Genomic DNA, 11,656 nt, shown 5'->3' with positions numbered 1-11,656 from the left:
ACGGATTTGCGACTAATTTGACCGTCGCTAATTCCCCTTTTTCTTGTAGTGAAAGACCTAAGGAATTAAGAGTTTAAGCAAAGGTTGTTCAAGAGTAAAGAATTACTTACCATGACCCAAAGATGGCCTGTGAAACAACCCTTACGACCAGAACCAGTTCCATTTCTTTAGCTCAAAAGATAGAACTTTTCAAGAGCTTTCCAACCATATCTCACAATAATTTTTTTTTATTTTTCTATGACTTTTAATGATTTTTTTTAGGTTAAGCTATCAAAGAGATGAAATATGCACGTTTTTCTCTTAATTGCTTTTTAAAATTGTATTAATTTATTTTTAAGGAACTAAAGGTGGTATGAAACCTAGATTACACTATATATACTTCTTAACTTATGGATTTTTAATTAAAATGTCTTTAATCTTATTTTAAAAATGACTTTAGAAATAAGAGTTTTAACAAGCTTTAATTCTAAGTATTATTTGAAGAAACTTTAATCTTATCTTAAAGAAGACTTCAGAAATAAGAGCCTTTAATTCTAAATATCATTGTTTTAAAAAATCTTTAATCTTATTAAATGATGTCTTAAGGATTTTAATTTTATTTCAAGATGACTTCAGAAATAAAAGTTTTAATAAAAATTGTTTTCTTTTATAAATTGTGAACCTTTTTATTTCAAACCCTTTTGTGATGCAAGAATGAATCATAACTTTGCTTTTTTATTTGTAATAATTAATGATAGTTAATATAAGGTTATGTCTTCATTTCCAAACATGAGGTTATGATTAATTATTTAGTTGTATAAGGTTGTAACAATTGTCCATCTCCATAAAAATAAGCTTATATCCCATTATAATTGCCCGATGGATTAATTGACAATCGAATATAATTAAATAGTTAATTGTTCTCTTTTATTTGGAAGGAAGGCCTTGGCAGGTGTCGTGTTTTATTTGGTCAATCTCATTAAGCCTAAACACATAACCCTTAAAACTTTACAAAAATTACCTTTGAGTGAATTTAAAACCCAAAGTGAGATTATATAGTGAACCCTTACAGTTTCACTCCCAAAAATACCTTGATCCACTAAAAGTCTTCAATTGGGACGCATTTGTTGAATTGTCTTATTCAAAAGACATTTTTGGTGATCATTAATCGGGGTGATTTTCCTCAACCAAGGTGGTTCATTTTACTTTTATGAGAGAATCCGTCAAAGATAAAAAAAAATCCCACTTACAAAAAATGACATTTATGTCAACACCCCAAATTAAAAACCCAATGGAATTGGTTATTTAAAACATTGCATTTGTCCGAACTACGAAGGTTTTGATCCGTAAGTGAATTCAAAATCTCACTATGATCGGTACGTAGTGCAACTTTGGTGCTCAAACCTACCTTATATATATTTTTTTATGTGGTTTACATGTCTTAAAACTTGATTTTTAACAACGCAATAGTAAGAGCCCGTTCCTTAGAATGGAAGGGAAGACGATTTCCAGGCGTTCGATTCTTATATGGAGTTAGTAGTTGATTTTTTTTTATTTAAATTGACTGCTTTAAAATCCATCCTTATTCGGATAAAAATAAGGTGGGGATTCTAAGTTTTTTTTTTTAATTATAAGTCTTATCAGACACTTAAGTGGAACCTTTATAGACTAATCTTTGTCCACTAAAAACCAGGTACCACAGTCTGGCGGCTCCAATGGGGAATTTCTTTTGTATAAAATGTGTAGTGGTTTAAACCTGAATTTGTGTTGTTAATTCGTTTAGGTGTACTTATGGGGTCATTCATCATTCATCAATTGTCATGAGCATGAGCATTTTTTTCCTTTTAGGCCGGCACCTCTGCCTATTGGTAAGGTCGAATTTAGATAATCAAATTAATGAATTAAGGGCGTAAACCTACATCCGTGCACTATTGCAATCGGCTCTGTTAGGAACGTCCACCTCGGTTTTCACGGTTGGAAGTGATACGAGGCCACTTGGTTAGTAATTTCCTCAAAACAGATTGACCTTTAGATTAAGAAACATGTGCATCAATACATACATGGAGTCTACGGTCATTTGTGTTAATGATTCATTCGTGTTGTCATGAAAAAAAAAAAAAAACAAAAAAACTCTTTTTTGTAAGATAAAATCGTTTTTTTAGAAATCCTACCTATGGACCCAAGAATGAACTAAGAGTTATCCTTAGACCTTCCTTCATAGGATCCCAAGAGAATTTAACTTTCTAAGACTAACAAACACCACATGTGGTACATTTTAAGCAATGCCAAAATCTCCCTTTAAAACCTTTTCAACTTAAAGAATGGTTTAATCACTATCAATAAGTTAATATGTGAATTAATGTTCTTTTCAAAGGAAAGTCTTACACCCCTCAACACCTTGAAGGTTTTCTTAACCATGTTCTTGAATATTGCAGTTCACTTGTTGTTTAGAGACCGAGATATGGATACAGGAGCACAAATGTGTAGTGGAGGAAGCCGTTGGGGTTCCATCCGCCAGATTTACTCTAGAAGGTGTGAATCACTAAGTGTTATATGTCATCGGTTAATGATATAGGGTTTCCTCAAGTCAAAACATAATAACTACACTATGCCGTCTCCTGGGGCTGATATGGGAAAGTATTGTAACTATTGTCATGACTACGAACACAATACAAATGTTTATAGTGATCTAAGACATGCAGTCCAGCAACTCATTGATGATGGGAAAATTCCAATTTCAAGATCGTGGACTACACCTACTCCACGATTTACCGATGCAGATTTGCCGAATGACTAGAGTAATGACTGGCCCTTGTCCATTACCTTGGTATCGGATTGTTACAAGGTCTCGGGAATTTTGGTAAACAGAGAGTCCACATTCAACATCTATAGCAAAACCATTCTCAAGAAATTAGGGTGTGAAGACGCTCCTTTAAGACCCTCAAAAAAGGTGGTTAGAATAAGCGATCACACTCTCATGCGGGCAATTAGGGAAATCACCTTACCATTAGGATATCATGATTGGGTTTGTAATGTTGAGTTCCAAGTAATCGATGGCCCGAAAAGCCTCACCTTTACCTTGGGAAAATCATGGTTACAACATATATGGGCAATTTCTCTGCACTTCATCAAAAGTCAAATTTTCAACCCCGGGCAGTGTGATAACCATTCATTGGGATGCAGTCTTACTGCACATGGCAACCACGGTGTGTAATATGGTGGGTTTTGGGGAAGGCTCAACTTCGAGACCAAAGAAGGAGAATTGTGAAAGATCATTATGGGACTTACTATCACATTCCTTAATGTATCGTGAGGCTTTTAGTGATTATCTCAAAAGAACAATCATAAACGCCTCAAACCCTTTTAGAGATTTGAGGGAAATCTTCAAACTTGATCTGCACCAGGTCAAAGACGATTTGATTAGAAAGGGTTTTATAAATGACTCACTTGACCATCCAATGATATGTCATAACATCAAGTATCATCATGTTCACATTGATGAAGAGTCTTCCATTAATATGTGCCCGTACCATACATTTGTTGATTGGGAATTCGAGGAGGAAGAACTTAGACCTGTAACAATAGATGAATTTTGTAACAACGATGTATATGAAAATGTATGTGGTAAAATTGATGCAATTGTTAAATACAAAGGTGTAAGTTTCACCACAAGTTTCATAATTTGTGATATACCAGTTCCATATGATATCAAACTTGGTCAGCCTTGGATTTACCAATTTCATCCCCTCATGTTAGTTCAATCCCAAAAAACACCGGCACAGCTTCGTGAATCCTTGACCTTCCATGATGGCTCTAAGATTTTAACCTTACGGCCTGAATCTCCAAATGATAAAAGCCCGCATCCAAAGGTTTCCACTATAAAACGATCCAAGGCCTCTCGCCAAGAAAACACTGCCCTCCATTCTCATCAAACTAGCCCCAAATTATTATATGATGTGCCTATCCATGAATCAATGTATTTTCAAAACGTATTCAAAACCTTAGACGCTTTTCACTCTTCCTCACGAAAAGGGAAAAACATCAAACAACACGATGTTGATCCAGGGATCACCTTTACAGATAGCGATTTACCCCCTAATCACTATCATAATGAACCACTTCATATCACTCTTCGACAAGGTGCAAGTTATATTAATCACATATTGGTTGACACCGATCTGATGTTAATCTCTGTTCCCGATAATACCTGTACAAGCTAGGGTATAATGATTTACATATCACTTACCGCTCCATTATTCTCAGAGGTTTTGACCAATTGTCAAGGGAAGTGATGGGTTCTATAGTCTTACCTTTGGTACATGAGAATGCTCTGTTCAGCATAGAGTTTATGGTAGTGGGTTTTCGACTCTCATGCAACTTGTTACTAGGGAGACCTTGGCTGCACGGGTGTAAAGCAGTCTCGTCTAGCTTACATCAAAAATTGAGAATGAGAGCATCATGAGGCATCATCACTATATGTGGTGACTATAGTAGGGGAGCCTATGAAGGAGAAAGCTCGTCGTAGTATGGTGGTTGGATAAACACCGTAAGCACAACGGGTCATTGCATAGAAAATAATGAAGATGTTGAAATAAGGCGCCCACCCTTTGTAAAAAGAACAATATATTGTCCTATTCCGGAGAATGAACGGGACAATCCAAATTAGATGCCCAATAAGGCAAAGGCCGATGATATCCGAAGAAGGTTTAATTGGCTTTACGACCAAGATATAGCAGTTCCTTGTGAGGGGGTTGAAACATCTGCAAATAAAGTGGCATCTCTTCGAGAAATCATGGAACCCTACATCATCCTCGACAACATCGACCTTTTTACAACAGAATCGTGCACGGTAGTATGTAAAGCATGGGCATCATGGATCTTGGACAAAGAAGATAACCCTTTCTATGTTGCTAAATGGAAAGCTACTTGGGAGAAGCGACTTTTGACCGGGGAAATAGATGCATGGTAGTGACATTAGTTACATCTTCATTAAATTTATATTTGTAAAAGTTTTTTTTTTTTGTGAACTACGAGCGACTTGATCCCTTGAAAAAAAAATGAAATTAAAAATAATATGAAAAAAAAATCTTGTAACAGGGTACGTAGGCAGATCGCTTTGAGTGCAGTCGCAAAAATTAAAAAGTTGGTTTCCTTATTGTGTCGAACTATGATAGGCCTAATTTCCTGAATCACATTACACTTATCACATTTCCGCACTCAGGAATACGTAGGCAGCCTTCGGGCTCGACCACTAACAGTTTGTTATTGTTACAGGTTTCACTTATTTATTTATTTATTTTGCTTTCCTTCATCATGAGGTGGAAAATAGACGGAAAAGAACATTAATTCATATTTATATAGTGATACAAACATAACAGTAAATTAAAAAAAACGTAATACAAAGGTAAAAAAGGTCCTAACCGAATCTCAGCAGACGGTGGAGCTTCAAACACCTCTGTTTGACCCCAGGTAAACCCTTGGCAATGATCAACCATAAGGAAGACTCCTCGAAGCATGTCTTAAGGGGAATATCGAATACTAACTTCCCAACCACGAGAGCGCATTAGGAGTCGTATGTCACATTACTTTTTCTCGATATTTGCTGGGTAGACATCAAGCCTAGTCAGAGATGAGATGAAGCAGTTAACGTCCATCACTACTTCTTATTATTTCACCTCTAGAGAGCGAGCCTTTTGCAACCCATTTTGCAGTAAACAAAGCGAGAAAAAGGAAAAGCTAGGTCCTCTAAGCCTTGAACCAAAACCAAACTTCCAAACATGCCCGGGTTCTCGCAATATATACCCACCTATACACCCATCTGAGCCATCCGATAAGGCTGCTAGAGATAGAGTATGAGGTTCTTCTTGTGACCAAGAAGTAGTTGACAATGCCCTAGTTAATCTATCTATTATTATGAAGATACTCCTTTGACCTATTGACCAAAAGTCTCAGGGAGATGAGATACGTAACGCCTATGATGCGGAGGTAGTTTTTGAAGAAAATTCTCCTTAGATTCTTGATAGTTTGAAGGACCACCCATCATTATTGTTAAGTGATTATAGGTTATGAAATCTGACATACCCAACAAAGGATGATTGACAGATCTTTGGGGCGGGCCTCTCCCTTGGCGTGAGGAAGTCCTAGAGTAAATACTGCGAGGGGTATTGTAAGCCGATATGGCTATTGATCCTTCAGACAACCGAGTGAGTGAAAAGAAACATGTGTCACTCCATAGGAATAGAGTTGATGTGAGAGAATTATGCCCTACAAGAATACAAGACTTTGTTACGTCTATGTTTTCAGAGACCTCCTTGCCGATTGACAAATTAGAGATGAGTAGGACCAAACAAGTAGGAATATAGGTTTTGTGTAATATGGAGATATTATGTAATATTTGACTTGTACAGTACCCGCGAGCATCATAAAACAGTAACCTGAGAGACGAGTACATAGGAAGATTAAAAGGGAAATGTGATGGCAGGTTCGGACTCTCTACGAGTTGGCTAGCAAAAGGGAGGTTTTGTTGGCTTATAGTAGCTATGATAGGGTAAAACGAGTCTCCAGAGAAACGTAGGAATAGAGACATAGCTAGTACCATTGTATCTGCCACAAATAAGGAGAATGATTCTGGAGAGCTATTTATCTCGAATACCTGGGGTGGACTAGTCATTAGTGCAAGTTTCACTAGAGGAACTGAAGGTGGGATAGATGCAGAATTTTGATCATAAGGGAGAGAGAGGTTTTCCCTAGAAAATTGAGATGGATGATCTTTTGGCCGTATTGAACTAAGAATCTCGTTGCGTTTTGTTTCTCGTAATTCTTGGAGGGAGGAGCGCGAAGTGTCAGAGAGAAGTGAATTAAATCTCTAACGCGTGAGGGATTAGGATCCATAACTCAAATTTAAGCAAAGTGAGCAAATTCTCAAAAGAAAACACTTGAGATTTTAGAGAGAGAAGAAGTTTGGGTGAATAATCCTTATTCAAGTTTTAGTTTTTTTATAAGTCGAGGACCAATGGTGTGTTCAACACGCAAGGAATCTTCGTAATAGGGTTCAAGTCATTTTTATTTTTTATTTTTTAAAAAAAGGGGTGTTCATATCGTTTAAAAAATCTTTTATTTACTTTTTTTATCTTGTCGAAGAAGTTTTTTGTAATGTTCCCTATTTACCCCAGGAAATCTACCTGGACCCGCACAGGATCTAGGCTTGTCCGACAAACTTCTTCTCACAGTTTATAATCTGATTCATTAGCCTTCTCACCAGGTCATTCAACGCCAAGGGAAATTCATTCTCCACCACCAAGCGAAATGTCTGAGATTCCTGGCCATGAAAGTTCGCTAAACCCTGATCCATCTAATGATCTTCGAGGAATGATGCAAGTTATCCTTGATCGTCAAGATACTATGGAACAAACAATACAAAGTTTGTTAAGGCAGATTGCAAGTGCTCCTCATCCTCACCATGATTTAGAGGTAGCTTCACCATTGCATTTAGATGATGGAAACGGTGATAAAGAAGCTCTTACCAAAATTGAGGAAGATATTCCCAGGATTAAAGAAGTACTGAAGGGTATGACCAAAGCGGAACCTTGGTTGGATATTCATGGTCTCACCTTATTTCCGAAAGCACAACTGCCACCTGGGTTTAAGATGCCGAATCTCACGAGATTTGATGGTATAGGAAGTCCCACCAATTTCTTAAAATTGTATGTAGGGGCTATGAGTCCTTGGGGTGTTGATGAACCTTTAATGGCACAATTGTTTCAACAATATTTAGATGGTAATGCCGCTCATTGGTTTCTTAATCTGAAAAAATCAAAGAAAACTTCGTGGGATGATATTGTGAGAGAATTTTCTAGCCAATACAGATGTAATGAAGAGATCGATGTAACAAGGAGGGATTTGGAAACAACTGCGCAAAATCCTAATGAGACATTTTCTGCCTTCATTACTAGATGGAGAAATAAGGCTGCAAATATGGTGAATAGGCCGAACGAGGAAGAACAATTACAGATGATAGTGAAGAATCTTCTTCCCGTCTATCAATGATGAATGGCTTTCCAGTATTTTCCGTCATTCAAGGCTCTCATATCAACAGGAACCTTAGTGGAGGATATCATAAAAAAGGGAGATATCAAGAAGGATGAAGGGAGCAGCAGTAACACCTCTTACAATCCTAAGTTTGGGGGAAACAGGAAAACCAATAACAATAACTCAATACCCTCAAAACCAACAAACTTGATACACAATATTGGCGCCGCACCAGCATTCCAACTCAGGCCATAGAGGGATTTTTCTCCCTTGAACATGACCTACGCTCAAGTTTTCTCCAAACTAAAAAAGGCCAACTTGTTCAACCTTTAAACCCAAGGCCACCCCCAAGAAACCCTCCTCCCAGTTACAACCTAAACCAACACTGTGAATTCCATCAAGGGCCTGGGCATGACATTGAAAATTGCACAACATTCAAGCACCGTATTCAAGATCTAGTAGATGGAGGAAGGCTTTCAGTTGGGGAATCCTCTAATAAATTTAAAAATACATAACCAAGCATCACTATAATCCTCTTCCCAATCATAAGCCTCCTGTCTCTATAAACACCATCTCCACTTCTGGTAACCAGATTAATCCAACATTATTAATGGTTTGAAATGCCCCTCGAATGAATGAGATGCAATTATCCAAGAATTATGTGTGTGTTGTGTATGATCACTCCACTTAGCAAAAGGTCAAGCTTGCACCATGCAAGGGTTCTAGTGTTATCCTTAATAAGGATCCGTTCTTTGATGTTTGCGCCACTATGGGTTATAATGGGTGTAGGCGTCGTTTGAAGTGCGCCTACGTTAAAAGCATGTTGTGAATATGCTTGGCACTCATAGGAAGTAGGAATTGACATTACGATTAGGGACAACAATTAGGGACAAATAAAGTAGGGAGCCGCCAAAAAGTTTTTAAGGAACTTGTAAACCGTTCACGGATCATAAAAGGCAACCACGAATAAGGGACAACGATAGGCAACAACGATTGACTCGTGAAGGTTACACCCCATTCATAATCCATGAGATTACTAACTCCATATGGTTCGGAACCACGAAAGGAGGATCGGGGATGATGGTACGAAGTGAGTCATGGAGTCACATTCGCCCGTATTGGCCTCTACTCGATTCTTACAGTGAAAAATGATTCCTGCGATCTCAAAGGCATACAAACAAAATATTCAATTTGCTCCAAACTATTATTATGCTAAATTGGTTTAATATTAATGCACACATTATTCTAAAATATTGTGATCACTTCAATTAATAACAAGATTAAAAAGGAACCTAAACCGGTTGTCCAAATTATCTTATTAGGCGTGATTTTCAATTACATATTCCCTTTAACATGCAACATGGTGATCATAATAATAAATAATAGAATAAACATTAATATTGGAAGCAATTCAACAATAATAGCGTTAGTCAAATTAAATATGAAATGACCTAATCATGATACTAGCAATAAGAAAATAAAATAAGAGTAATTAAATTAATTAATTACTCACATTCCGCGCGTTCCTTTAAATTGCTACATCATGAATAAACTGTTAGTAACTTCAATAAAAAAATATAAAGTAAATGGAAATTAAATTAAATAAATATTAGATTTGATTTGGTCCAAACCCTCAGTTATTTGTACCTTTCACGCCTTGGTTTAAGGACGGAACCTCGGGTTAAGTATAGACTCCTTGGAGTGCTTAGGGGAATTGTTATGAAAGAATAAGGAGGCTAGAAATTAGGTTAAAGAGGGAGAAGAGAATGATTTTTGGTGTAAGGTGAGAGAGAATCATTATTGGTGCCCCGTACATCAGAAATAAGGGGATATTTATAGAGAAAATGTGCTGAGGGAGCACACGGAACCCTAAAATGATAAAAACCCTAAAAAAGTATCCTGCGACACGACAAAGTGTACCGTGACACGGGAAATCCCACCGTCAGACGGGAAACTTTCCCGTGACACGGTACAAATTTGCGTGACACGGGAAATATTTAGGTTACGGGAAGTGAAAACGCGTTTAGGGATTACACGGAGAAAACACAGAGCAATCCCGTGGCACGGGATGTGCACCGTGACATGGCATTGTCCACCGTGGCACAGTGCAGTATGCCGTGTCACGGTGTAAAAAGTACGCGGAAATTACACGGAATATTCCCGTGTCACGGAATGGGCACCGTGACACGGGAAATTGCACCGTGACACGGTGCAAAATCCCGTGACACGGGGGAAAATTGAGCAAAATTAAAAAAATGGGCACCGTGTCACAGGAATAAGTCCCGTGACACGTCAGCTTTTGCCGCGTCGCGGCATTTTTGCTGCAGCGCGGTAATTTCAGTTTTTTACCCGTTTTTAAAATAATCATAACTTTTGATCCGTAACTCGGAATAAGGAATATAATATATAATTAGAAAGATTATCAAGTCTACTTTCTAAACCAATTGGAATCAAGTCAAAATAAAATGTATATTTTAATATATGGTCGTTTTAGTGGAAGGGTATTGGTTTTAGGCTGAGTTTAGTGTTTTGCTCATATCTTTTTCGTTATAGCTCGGAATTGGGCTTATGATATATGGTTGGAAAGCTTATTTAAAGGCCTATCCAAAAAAATAATAATTGGATCAAAATTTTATAGCCATAAAATCAGTTTCTCTCAGTGGACACGAAAAGTGGAAAATATGTTATGGTTTAGGGAAATGAGCTAGAAATTGGATTGGTTCATGAAATATATTGGATAGAACATGGATTTAAGCACTCCAAAGATTAAATACTCAACTCGACCAATAATGGCGGTGAAAGGTGTTCATCAACGGGTTTGGTTTTGGGGAGACATTTTTAGGTGTCTACAATGGGGCATTTTTCCTAATAGATGATGAAGAGGAAGCTTTCTCGTTGTTGTCAATTGCTGAGAAAATTGTTGGGGCACACCTTAATACCCCTAATAATCTTCAATGTCCGATCTACCTTGACAGTCTTAGTGATGATGAAGATCTACATGTGGCTCATTTGACTCACGCAGGTCGTCACTTTAAACGAGAGAATAAGGAAGAAGATGAGAACCCCGTGGAAGCCTTGAGAAGGAAAGAAAAGGATAAGGAATTGACAGAGGAGAATAAGGAAGAAGATGATGCTATTAAGCGCATGAAGGAGATTAATGCAAATGTTTCTATATGGAAGTTATTGACTCATTCACAACCCCATCAGGCTGCTGTTCTGAGACATCTCAATGAAGTTTCAATTGATCCATCCATAACATCGGATCAAACGGTAGGACTTATTCATGGAGCCAACCGCACTTTAATGTTTACCGACAATGATCTCCCAGAAAGTGTCAACCATAATAACTCTTTGCACATAACTATGAAATGTCATGGGTGGACAATACCTAGGGTACTTATTGACAATGGTTCTGCCATCAAAGTATGCCCGTATCGAGTTATGACAAAGCTGGGTTATCAAAAAGAAGATTTGACACCATCGAGTCGGGCTGTTAGGGCTTATGACAATGCCAAAAGAGATATTTTGGGGTCAATTGAGTTACTTTTGGAATATGGGCCAGTAGCTAGATATGTTGAATTTACGGTAATTGACATTGAAGCGTGCGTTAACCTTTTGCTCGGAAGACCTTGGCTTCATGAGAACAGGG

Source organism: Chenopodium album, chromosome 9 (genome assembly GCF_948465745.1).
Source record: "Chenopodium album chromosome 9, dcCheAlbu1.1, whole genome shotgun sequence".
Lineage (NCBI taxonomy): Eukaryota > Viridiplantae > Streptophyta > Magnoliopsida > Caryophyllales > Amaranthaceae > Chenopodium > Chenopodium album.
This window is presented reverse-complemented; position numbering follows the sequence as displayed.